At 37.7% G+C, this 12,295-nt stretch overlaps 1 protein-coding gene across 15 annotated transcripts in view; it reads right to left on the minus strand.

The window, feature by feature from the left end:
• The window catches only part of LOC311436441 (uncharacterized protein), a 289,119-nt gene that overhangs the window by 134,911 nt on the left and 141,913 nt on the right, over positions 1-12,295 (minus strand). For 4 of the 15 annotated variants that reach the window (XR_014692853.1, XR_014692854.1, XR_014692855.1 and 1 more), the window contains exon 1: positions 5,221-5,354. The exons of 9 other annotated variants lie outside the window; for them this stretch is intronic. The gene's annotated coding sequence lies outside the window, so the exon portion shown is untranslated. Of the gene's footprint in view, positions 1-5,027; positions 5,095-5,220; positions 5,355-12,295 lie in introns of those variants that run through there. 2 more of the 15 variants (XR_014692856.1, XR_014692857.1) reach the window with 2 other exon arrangements.

The raw sequence follows: 12,295 nt of genomic DNA on the forward strand, positions 1-12,295 counted from the left end.
AACAAGAACATTCTGAAACCTTAAAGTTTCATGAAAGAAGACAGAAGGCCTAGTCTGACTAGAGCTCTTAAAGAAAAAGATCCTTCTTCCTCTGCAACACTTACAGAAGAGCCAAGACAGAGAACCAATGCTCAAGTAACAAACATAATGTAAATGAGCCATTGAAAGAAGCCATTAAAGTAATTGTAGTTTACAGGTGACATGTGTGTCCTTTTTCTTTACCATTGTCACAGTTCCCCCCAAAGTCTGAATTCTACAAATGCATTCTTAGGTAGTACTATAAAAGTGATAACTCAGAGTAGGGCAAAATAGATGGTGGAGTCTGAAATGACATGAAGGCCACAGGCAAGAGATTGAAACAAGGCAAGTGATGAAACAGGGCATACATTCTCACTTCCCACTATGTTACCACTGGTCACAGGATGATGTCTTTGCTAAATATGGAAAAAGAGAAAAGAAAAAAAGAGGTATGACCTTGGCAACTAAACAGCAGTTGAGGTGTTCAAGCAATTTGCTGCACAAGAATGGAGTCACTACTACTACAGAGAACACTAAAACTAAGTTAGAAGTGAAATTAACATTTGAGTCTTATAGCACTGTAATATTGTAAATTGTCAGCATTTTTCATTATGGTGCCTCCTCCTACTTAATTCCTAAACAGGTATTTAACCCTTCTCTTTCCATTTTACAGTGATGAAATCAAAGTCATCGTCTATCATTGGGGGCTATCACATGTCCCAGACAAATGAAAGCTGTGAGATACAGATTTAAAAAAAAATAAAATGAAATAAAGAAGAAGAGAGATGGTCATCTAAAAAGCCTACAAACATTGAAATGTGGGACAAGTTATAAGGAGGTATCTCAGCAACAGAGTTTAATGATCTGTAAAGCTTATTCATTTTGGTCATAAATGGATATCTCACAGCAGAATCTGAAATCTTCAAACACCAGTCTTCTTCTATTTTACAGTTGAAAACATCATCTTGTTCAAATTTAAGACATTTTTAGATGCCCATTAGGAAAAATCTAAGCTTTACAAAGATTAGGGTCAGTATCATGTTTTGGTTGGTTGGTTGGTTTTTGTTTTTTGTTTTTGTTTTTTTTTTTGCAGTCATTTCACAGTTCTTCCCACTTACCATAACCCATGACTAGTCTTGCCTTAACTATTTTTAAGCACAAAGAGGTTTCATATGAATTTTAAGCATTCTGAGAGACTAAAGTCTCTAGTTATTTTAAGTAATTTATATAATGTTTGGTCCAATTATGTGTCTGAGTTACAGGGGCAAAGAAAACCAAGGAAATTCAAATTATACAGATAAACGCAAACATGTCTAATTTTAAGACTGATTCACCTAACATACATAATGCCAAGTTTTAAATCCTACCAGGCATGATTCAAATGTCTACATTGATAACTATTCATTTTAGCAGATGCTTAGTGCAAAACCATTAATATCACAGTTACATAACCACCCAGTGCATCGCTAGAAGCCCCAGTTCCTCCCCAACTCAATTCCTAGATGCTCATCATTTTTCTATGAGATCCAAACAATCTAATAGATTTATTTTTCCAAAGATGGTCCTGTGCTGTAGACAACGACTGAGGTTAAATCACTTACTACAGGAATATGCACCTTCTGAGCAACTCATCTACGGTTATCAATAGGATAGGCAATGATTGGTGCCCCCACAAACCCAGGTATGGCTGTAGCTATAGTTCACACACAATTTTAGCAGAAATTCAGTAATGGAACACGTTTATTAAATCATGAGTTTAAAGTAAATATACCAGTAAAACTGTAGGAATTACTTCCCCACAACCACATCATTATCTTCCTTCCCCCCAAAAACTGCATCTCAAATGTCAGAAAAAACTTCTCTCCACTGAAGATATTCTCCATTATTGTTTCTTTGTACATTTTTCACAGTTTTCATATACCTTTAAAGTAGACCTTTGAGAATTCATATTGTGGTTTTGATATATTTGGCTTAGTGTTCTAAGTTATATTGAATTTAATCATGGGGTCACTTGAGCCAAGTAGCTCTGCTGTTTCTAATCTACTAACTGCACATTTTTGCTGAAATTGGATAGGACAAGTCCTATTAGGAGTCTGACACCACAGGTCAATAAGTCTTTATTTCTTCTATAATTTTATTTTTCATTGTGCCATGCTTTTCAGTTTTCCCAGTTCATACTGGGAAATTGAAATCACCCATCACTACAGCCTGATTGTTTTCCTATTTTCCTCATGTTGTACTGTTGCTCTCTTACCTCTCTTGATGGCTTGTTCTAGGAGCAATCTGTCCTTTTACCTTACCAGGTCTACTGCTAGGATGTACATACACCTAACAAAGAGTTGCTTTAGATGAAAATATAGCTTTACAGGTCATAAAGCAATTCAGCATGTTTCTCAAATATTTCTCATCTAAGTATTTACATTTAATGAAGTTTAACCTCCTTTTCAAACTCTTCAAGGACATAAAGCAAGAACAGTTAGAAGGAAAGTATCCATACACTATGACTCAATTTCCTGCCACACAAATACTTAAAGTTTAGAAATCAAACTCTTCACACTGTCACTGTCCAAACACCTTACCAAAGAGAGAGAGAAGTCCTATCCTTTAGTTTGAAAGCTGCACTTCAATGCTGAGTTTGAGCAACCACGTCACACTGCCACTAAAAGAGCAAGTCTTCTTCCCGCACCCATATGGGCTGGCTCCCTCCTACCCATGCTTGTGCAGCCCCACAGAACATGAGAGGCAATCCCAAACTTCAGGGAAAGACTTGCAGACAGTACCCAGCTTGTGCATTACATCACAGAGAGGTGGCAGCTGTCATCTTGGTCATAGTTTCATGCATTCATACAGACTTGTGATCCCACGCTCACCTGTTTGTTTACACATGTGCCTACTGTATGTGTTTATGAACAGTAAAGCTCTTGAATGTGAGCATATATGATTATGTTTACTGTTACAACTTATGTGGAAATACTAAGCAAAACATTCAAGTAAAACACTGCATTTGACTTCATTCAATAGTAGAAAGGAAAACTAAGGGCAGAAGGTGAAGTTGTACTTGATCAGACCTTGTTTTGTCCTTAAGTTGTTTTGCTGTGCCTGTAGATATTGCAAGTTCACTTACACCCTCACATACAGTCTTGCTGCTACTGATTAAATGCTATATAGCATCTAGTCTTTGTGGCTATATGTCCATATGGTTCTATGCTCACTTTCTGAGAATTACAACTCTTCATAACAGAGAAAGAAAAATCTCTTTTCTATGTAAGACAGGATTAAGTGAATAACAGGATATCACTATTATAAATAAAGCTGTAATATCTTTTTCTTATAAGTGTACTCATCTGTCTACAGAAACATTTGTCTTCTTTTGGCTTCTAAGCAATGGTTTCTGACACAGATGGCTAAATAATCAAATTTTTGTCCATCAGTTCATTGGAACAAAACTTAATTGCCCAGTATAGATAATGCATTTTGAAGTTTACTACTGGTAATTTCTTCCTTCCTATCACCTATATAGGTATAGCATACTCTTATTCTACAGAATATGTTTAAAGTCACTATCCCCCCTTTTAGCGAGAAATTAATGACCATTCAATGACTACCTCCTTCAACAAATTTTGTCTGTATGTTTCTTGTACTATTAATGATACCAGAAGTGGTAATTCTCATTTTGGAGAGGTAGGAGAATACTAAAAGTGACAAAAACTCAGATTAGTCTTCCAGAGAAAAGAAAAAGTAGGAAGTTGGCCATTTTTAGCTGAAGAAATAATAGGATAGGTTTTTTCAAAATTTTCTTAACATCGGCTTTTCAGACCACACCTATAATTGTCACGGCCTGAAAATTTAGAACACCGATTAAAAAGTATTACTATTCCTTTCTTTCCCATGTGTAAGCAATAAATCATCCTCACTTCTCGACTAAAAACATAAGTTATTCAGAAAATACACCAGTGCATATCCAAGTGCAAGATCCAAGTCAGAATGCATAACTAATTTCTTTTTTTTAATCATTTTGTACTTATTAAAAAACCTAAAGCAGATTGGTAGAAAGTTAGAGGTGATGACAAATCCACATCCAAAAGAAAGAAATCCACAGCTCAGTCTAACATTTTTGTTCCCTTCACCCAGAAACACCAATATGCATATTTTAGAAACTTTACTATATGTTACTGCATTTTAGTATTATAGCTGATGGTTTATATCTCTATAAATATATTTCACAATGTACAATAAATATTTTGTCATATAAGTATTTGTAAAGAGAAAGTTATCTTGATTTTAGTAAGACATCAAGTTAAAAAAGGGAAAATAAAATTAGCTTGGAATGACTGTGTAAGATTAGACACTAAAATTATCCTCCCACGGTCATATTTAGTTCTCTAAACAGATTTAACTAATTTGTTCAGGCATGCTACTTTCCAGTGAAGATAATGAAAAAACATGAAAGCTCCACATTCATTTTTGTGAATATTCAAATCTCTAAATGCAATAACCCTAAAAAAAAAAAAAAAAAAAAAAAAAAAAAAACACAGTTCATCTCTGTAACACTCTTTTAGCTTGCTCAAGCTGCCATTTTGGGCAACAGCTTGTGCTAGAACTGCTTATATTCCCTAAATTTATTTTTTAAGGAACATAAGTGATGCTGCATGACTGGTATTGTCACCAAAAAAAAAAACAAAAACACAGCCTGACCAAAAAAAAAAAAAAAAAAAAAAAAAAAAAAAAACAAGTTCCAAATATGAATATTGCTATTCACAGCCAGCCACAGAATTAAATAAAGATAGCCTATAACAGTGAATATGCTCCCCCCCCCCCCCCCAAAAAAAAAAAAGGCAGACAACAAAAAAAGAGAAAACACTTGTTCACACGAATTTAACCACAAGAAGAAACAACAATAGCCAGATGCATCATTTATCACGGTGGTTTTTTTTTTTCAGTTTTGTTTTTAGTCTGTTCCAAGCATTAAACAAGTTAGAAAGACTATTAGTATTGATTTGAACACGTACCTTACCTCACATTACAAGCCTCTGAAAATTCAGTTAGGGACTAGCTCTCGGCAAACTGAAACCATCCTACTTCACATTGCTATTATAAGAAAGGGTCACCTTTTTGTTCAACACTATCATTGTATTTCACCACGTGCAAAGCAGTAGAAATTGACTTATTTTTAGCTATTCTATCACTCAAATAAACACTTACAATTTCTGATAGCTTTTCCTCATGCACCTTTAACATTTCTTCCCCTTAACTTCTATGTTTCACATAGAACTCAGCAAAAAGGGCCTATAACAACTAGGTGGGTTTGGCTTTCAGACTGCCCAGGTGCTTTAAATCATCCTTTATTTCCTGAAAAGTCATCTACAAGGTCTTCAACTAATTACTTTTCTCTCTGGTTATTGTGTAGTAGAAACCTAACTCAACCCAAACCCACTCCCACAACCCTGAATAATTGAAGACATTCTGGTTAAACAAAAGACTATGCTTAATGCCTTACGTTTTTTAAGGTTTAAATGGATAGGCAAATATAGCAATCAGTTTTTGAAAGCAGTTAGTATGTTGGAAATTTGTGTATGATGCTTTCCTTCAACAAAAACATAATTTTCAGTTTTCTTGTGGAACTAGTCTTCCAATGTGATTACTACACAGTAAATCTTTGATACCTATTACCTGCTACTAGATAAACTAAACTCCTGCTGCTTTTGTTTACAATACTTTTGTTAACAGTGTTTTTGTTTTGTTTTGTTTTTGTTTGTTTGTTTTTGTCTGTTTGCTTTAATGTCAAACAGAAAACAAGACTGTAGTTCATGAAGTAGTTTAGATGAACAGCCTAGAGATACCTAGCAGGTAAGCTGTTCTTTTTTTTTTTTTTTTCCATTAACAATACAACATTTCTAGCGTTTCAGAGATTTTTATTTGAAGGATAAAAGCTTTGCCTCCATCCTCACTCATCCTATAATTCTTAATCTGTGATGGACAGGTGACAAGCCTAAACCATAAATAAATAATATTTGCTTTCATAAAAGCAACGTTAGAAAAAATATTTCAAGCATCTAACTAGAAGAAGTAATTTTCCAGTTTTACTTTCTAAATGTAACTGTGTGTAAACTGAATACAGATTGCTTATACAGAGAGCTTAGCAACAGTGCTGCAATTATCTTTGTCAAACTTTTGGCAAGTTTAGATATTTTATCTCAAAATTATGGGTGGTAAAAGCAAGTACAGCCTGCAGAATATTTGTGGTACACTGACATAGATTTTTGGTTTAATTTTTAGTAGTTCAAAAGATATTTCAAGGATTTCAAAAGTATTATTTGGCATTAGAAAAGCTCTAAGCTATCCTCTATTGTCGTTAATAAAATCAGCCCCAGTATAGCTAGCACCTGTGTTAAACAGGTGTAATCCCATTCTAGATGTAAAAATCTAGGCTGTATATTCCATGCTGTTGCTAAACATGGCTAGCACCTGAACACTAATAAGGTGCTAATTAAGAACTGCCATTTTAAGTCTATCATGCTTGTGCATGTAAACTCACCATATGCTCTAGATCAGATTTCCTACTGTGGAAAAATTGAGAAGGCTCAAGCTGTTGATATGCAAAAAACTATTGCTTTTCAGGATCCTCTCCTCTAAAAATGCCTTTCCTCCTGTAACTGTAAGCGTAGGCATTTGATAAGATTACCATATGCTCCTGTGTCTTTTTTGGGTATATCTGCACAAGAAATGGTCTTTAGAAAATTATGGCACAGTGCTAGAGAACTATCCGTGATTAATACCAGGAGCTGGGGACCTGTCAGCTTGCTGGAGTACAAGTATTTATGTTCTTCCTAGTGATCCTAGTAATGACACAGATCAAACCAGTCTTGTAGAAGAAAAAAAAAATAAATAAAAATTGTTGGTCCCGGGCTAAACCTGAAGTAAACAACAGAAGTCACCCTTCTCTGTTGGCACTATACCCTATCTGCTGCTGCTCAATATACCAGTGAAGTCAGCAACTGTGAGAAGGATAAATTTGGTTCTAATCTTATAGAGGAGAGAGGCACAAGGTTGTAAAATATTCACTGGAAACACAAATCAAAAATCACATCTGTTTCTGATGTCTATGTTTTAACATCCTCCTGAAGCAATGGATATAAAGGTCATAACTGGTCTGACATGTGCACCACTATACACTGAAATTTGTAAGTTTTCTTATAGCCCTTATTGATATAAGGGGCTATTGATCAGGCTGTACACGTTTGAATGAAACATAATTGTATATGAAGAATATGTAATGCAAAGCAAATTAAGCTTCATCTCAGAGAGAAAGTGTGACATTTTATTCAGTGATTATTCCTCAAAACAAGTGAAACTTCCATTTGTATCATTGGCTTTTCATATACATATGAATAGTTTTACCATTAACTTTCTAATTATTTCTATAAATAAAAGTTTGACTACATGGTGCAATGTCAGCTTTTTGAGAATCGTGTATCATACCATGACTGACGTTCCAGGAGCTGAACAGCATTTGTATCTTTCACAGAGGTGCCCATGCAACTGCATTCAATAAATTTAAAAGGGTCTATTTATTAATAACAGGGATTTGCAGCAAAATTAATCACATATTCAAACAATGCTGCTTTCTGTTTTAATCTGTTTAAATGATTTTAAAATCATATTTCAAAGACAATGTCTTACCATGCTCAGACATGAAAGGTAGAAGGTAAACCATCCTGCCCAATGTGGCTTGCACTTGTGGCCTTTTAGTTCTACATTTGATCACAGCATATAGGAACCAAGAGCTGTCTTTTTTTCTGTTGCAGTACACAGACAGTTTTCAAACTACATGTTCTTCAGAACACAGGTATTATAGGCAGAGTTGGAAATAAAAAGACAGTTTTAATTTTTAAACAAAACAGAAAACACAAAGTTCAGTTCAACAAATAATTCTGTGACAGGCAATATTCTGGCTTGTTGTTATAAAATTAAACCATTATGCTGTAACAAAGCCTAAAGATGTTGAAAACTGTCATTTCAGACATTTGCAATGCAATAAAATGCATGTTCTTGATGACATCAACAAGAATGTATATTGTACATGTAACTGAGATTTTGACTTTACCTGGATTTGTTGATTTACTCTGAAAATCCGATGCTCAATGTACATCAGGATTTTCCATTTCTTATATGCATTGATGTGGCCTACTGGCAACATTACTTTGTGTCACAGAAAATACAGTCTTAGTCCTGCAACTCCTAGTCAAGTGAATTGTCCTTAGGCCTAGTTACACATGGATCCATTAAAAGAAAGAAAGATTTACAAGCATAAGGAACACAGGGTCAGGGGTTAGTCCCCTAGGGAACATTAAAAATCTTCTAAAGCTGCATGAAATTCAGCCTGCCCTTCTTACTTGTCAACAGCTTCATGTCCTGTATCTAGACAAGATATTTGTCTGCCACATTTGGAAAGAACAGATCAGATCTATATGTTTGTGATACAGAGGGGAAAATCTAGATTTACACCTTGTAGGAGGTACTAGGTATTTGACACCTGTGTAATAGCAATTTGAGAAAGGTAACATTAGCCACAGGGATTCATGGGCTCCACTTCAGCAGAGGTGAGGCTGCTACAACACCACAGGACAGACAAGATACAGGGCCAACTTAACTGTTTATGCAACACTGTCATCCTTAACTGATCGCTCCTCTAGCTGTGGGCAGGAGTGTCAGTTTGCTATCAAGCCCGTAGGCAGAAATGTATGTAATTGCATTGCCCCCAAAGCAGCCTGGCTGAAAGATAGTGACTTAAAAAGTCATAATATCCCTCCCGGTCTCTCCATTGTACCAGACAGAAATAAACTGACACATATCTGCACCTGGGGTGATATATGAGCCAAGAAACATCAACGTCATTATGCCATCAGGTACACTGGTGAATTATGCTTCTGCTCATTCTTCATCTTCATCCATCTCTTACCACTTGTCTGCACAAAATGGATTCTTATTAGCTCCCTGGAGCTCATTCATCCCTGTGCACAGAAAGCAATGATAACTTCTGAGCTTAAAAGACAAATAGAGTGACCTACTCCTCCCTACACTTTCAACCTGGTCAGGGGAAAGACCCCTGAAAGGGTCTTTATTTTGCCCCTGCCAAGGCACAGCTAATTAAGGCACACATTAATTAAGAACAATGTGCATTTCTATACCACCCCTTCTTAAAAAGCACCTCATATATTTTTCCACATATTTAACAAAAATAATTGTGACTGTAGTGGGTTTACGTGGCAAGGTTTTGGTAGCAGGGAGCCATAGGGGTGGTTTCTGTGAGAAAGGTCTAGAAGCTGCTCCATGTTTGGGAAGGGCCCCATTGTTTTCCAGATCCGAGCCAATAAGCGATGTTGTTTTGCGCCTCTGTGAGAGCATATTTAAGACAGGGAAAAAACGCTGCACCACACAGCAGCCGGGAGAGTCAAGGGAGTGAGAGAACAGCCTTGCACCAAGGTCAGTGTAGAAGGAGGGGGAGAGGTGCTCCAGGCGCCGGAGCAGAAGTCCCCTGCGGCCTGTGGTGAGGACCATGGTGAAGCAGGATGTCCCCCTGCAGCCCATGGAGTACCACGGTGGAGCAGGTGGCCCTGCACCGACGGAGGCTGCCGCCTGTGGAAGACCCCTGCCGGAGCAGATTCCGGGCCGGACCTGTAGCCCGTGGAGAGGAGCCCACGCAGGAGCAGGTGACCTGGCAGGAGCTGCTGCCCGTAGGGGAGCCAGGTTGGAGCAGTTTTCTCCTGAGGGATGGACCCCGTGGTACGGACCCATATCTGGAGCAGTTCTGGAAGAGCTGCTGCCTGTGGGAAGCCCACGCCGGATCAGTTCATCAAGGACTGCATCCCGTGGGTGGGACCCCACAGCACAGGGGACGAGAGTGACCAAGAAGGAGTGGCAGAGAAGAAGTGCTGTAGACTGACCATAACCCCCATTCCCCGTTCCCCTGCACCGCTCGGGGGGAGGAGGTGGAAGAGGGTGGATGGGGGGGAAGGTGCTTTTGTTTTTTTTTTCCTTTGTTTTCTCACTTCTCTCGCTTGTTAGTTGTAGGCAATAAATCTTACTATCTCCTTATGCCGAGTCTGTTTTGCCCGTTACAATAATTATTGCGTGATTTTCTCGTCCTTATCTCAATCCTTGAGCCCTTTTCACATATTTTCTCCCCATTCCTCTTTGAGGAGGGGGAGTGAGAGAGCGGCTGTGGTGGAGCTCGGCTGCCCACTCGAGCGGAACCACGACAGTGACACAAAATAAAACCTTGAAAAATGCAGTCTCATAGGAGAAACAAATGGCAATCTACAAGAGATAATAAATTTAAGTTTATTGTACACTCTAAATTAAAATCTTTCTCAGCATTTCCATTATAACACAGTGTTAAGTTCCCTCTATATTGGCTAACAGAATAAAATGGTACTATGCAACCTAAAAATAAATAGGAGTGTTAAATTCTGGATCAAATTATGATAGGATTTTTGCTCCAAAAAAATCAGCAAACCAATGACACAAATAGATGCAACAAATAATATCCTAGATTTGTCTGGCTAGTTTACATAGACCTTTTCTTGCTCACCTGGAGAGACATCTACAAGTTCACCATAGGGTGAAACAGCATCATCTCTTAAGGGAAAAACCTGAAATATGGAAAAGAGATTGCTTACTAATGGAGACCTAGCAAGATGTCCAAGTCAAGAGTATTTGCTTCAAAATGCCTAAAAGTTAAAGAACACAATAGGAACCTATGGCACAGAAGAAAAGTGAAGGACAATACTAAGAGCTACACTTGACTGTAACTCTAGTGTTCATCAGTGCATATATAATTTTCAGGTTAGGCAAAAGATTCTGCATTTGCAATACTAAAATATACGATAGAATTGTATGTAAATGAATAAGCATACACAATGTCCTTAGTTCTGATCTTCATCACCTTTCTGGATCTGCTGAGGAAATGAGAGAAACTATCCCTCCCAGAGACCCTGTTAAGTGCCTCTAAACCCATTAAAGGTCTTAGGTATTCTGCTGGGGAAAGTGAGCATAGTACAAAAATAAAAATAAAAAATTAGGGTAGCTCCACTGATCTCTTAATTGCTTCAACACCCTATTAAAACAAAACTAAAAAGGAAAATGAAATACTGATCTTCAACCCGCCGTCCTTCTCTCAGGGTGGCACCACCAGCAGTTTCTGGCCCACAGCCTGAAATGCAGAGCTGAGAGAGGAACCCTGACCGTGCTCAGAGGTCGCCTGTCCCGAGGAGCCCCCATGGTAGGAAGCCCACTGGTCTGTGTCTGCACTGTTTTTGCCCAGAAAAGCAGCCTCCTCTCAGCTCGCAGAAATATCTCTCAGCAGCTGACAAATTTGTGCTAGCAGACCAAAATAACTCTGCAGGGGAAGTTTACGAGCACTTGCTAGTATGTATAAATAAAAGTTGCTCTTTCCAAATTTACCCAGAGTATGCACCTTTCACATATCCTTGGGCCCATCCGTAGCTGCAGTTTTCCAAAACATTGCAGTGTGGAGCAGGAGATTAAATTTAACTGTGTTAGAAAAATGCCTGGAGCTGGCATAAGTGAAGATTGCTGATTTTATGCATAAGACATGGGGCCAGCTCCAGGAAGGACAAAGTCTGGCTCAGCAATGGCCAGCTTTTTTTGACATCATGCAGAGTGGTTTACCTCTTTGCACCCCAGTTCCTCACCTTTGTAAAATAGATCCATCAGGTCTGTCTGTCCCTACATGCTTCCTCAGATCAATTTCTTGTATGCTGTAGTTACAAGGACTCAATCTATAGTTCATAGTATTATTTGATTGAACTAGATATTTATTTAGCGCATTAAAATGAAACTATAATTTTATTCTGTGGAAGGTTCACAACAGCATATCCTGATTTAGGTCTGCTACTTTACTTCCCATGAACCAGAACCAGTGTGACCCATATGGGTCATGCACATTCCTGTCTGAATAAACATCAATCTTATTTGAAGGAACCTAAACTTGTATTTTATTTCTAAGAAAAATAATCTGATTTGAGGTCTTACATAGCTTACATTGCCTATGGAACCAAACCTTCAAGAAATCAGTATTTTGGACAGCATAACTCTCAGAGAGAATTGAATATGATAGGGGAATGAGAAAAGTGGAAAACTGTGATGCTACATCACACCGGAAATAAAATTCATGTAGTATGTTGAGGGAAGAGAGAACAAAAAAGAGTAACATCAGAACACCAAGGCTTTGAAAGCCTGAAAGACTGACACACAA

This window comes from Aythya ferina (genome assembly GCF_964211825.1).
Source record: "Aythya ferina genome assembly, chromosome: 4".
Taxonomy (NCBI): Eukaryota; Metazoa; Chordata; class Aves; order Anseriformes; family Anatidae; genus Aythya; species Aythya ferina.